Source organism: Acanthisitta chloris, unplaced genomic scaffold, assembly GCF_000695815.1.
Source record: "Acanthisitta chloris isolate BGI_N310 unplaced genomic scaffold, ASM69581v1 scaffold20121, whole genome shotgun sequence".
Classification (NCBI taxonomy): domain Eukaryota; kingdom Metazoa; phylum Chordata; class Aves; order Passeriformes; family Acanthisittidae; genus Acanthisitta; species Acanthisitta chloris.
Window position 1 is genome coordinate 1 of NW_008654568.1, and position 788 is coordinate 788.

The window sequence follows — 788 nt, forward strand, 5'->3', positions numbered from 1 at the left end:
GGATCAGCATCCATCCCCAGGGATCAGGATCCAACCCCAGGGATCAGCCCCCGGCCCCGGGGATCAGCATCCATCCCCAGGGATCACCCCAGGGATCAGCATCTATCCCCAGGGATCAGCATCCAACCCCAGGGATCAGCATCTATCCCCAGGGATCAGCATCCAACCCCAGGGATCAGCATCTATCCCCAGGGATCAGCATCCAACCCCAGGGATCAGCACCTATCCCCAGGGATCAGGATCCAACCCCACGGATCAGCATCTATCCCCAGGGATCAGTATCCATCCCCAGGGATCAGCATCCAACCCCAGGGATCAGCATCCATCCCCAGGGATCAGCGCCCGGCCCTGGAGTTCAGCATCCAACTCCAGGGATCAGCATCCAACCCCAGGGCTCAGAGATTCATCTCCTGGGCTCAGGATCCATCCCCAGGGCTCAGGATCCAAGTCCAGGGCTCAGAAATCCACCCCCAGGGCTCAGAACCTATCCCCAGGGCTCAGCACCCGTCCCCGGGGCTCCAAGATCCAAGCCCAGGGCTCAGGATCCATTCCCAGGGCTCAGGATCCAATCCCAGGGCTCAGCACCTCTCCCCAGGACTCAGGACCTGTTCCCAGGGCTCAGGACCTGTCCCTTGGGCTCAGGATCCAACCCTAGGGCTCAGGACCATCTACAGGGCTCAGAATCCCCATTTCTCCCCCCAAGCTAAGGGTAAGCACCACAAGGACCTGTGGGTGCAGTCACCAACCCATGGGGACACTCTGTGCCTCAGTCATTCCCATCCCTGAGT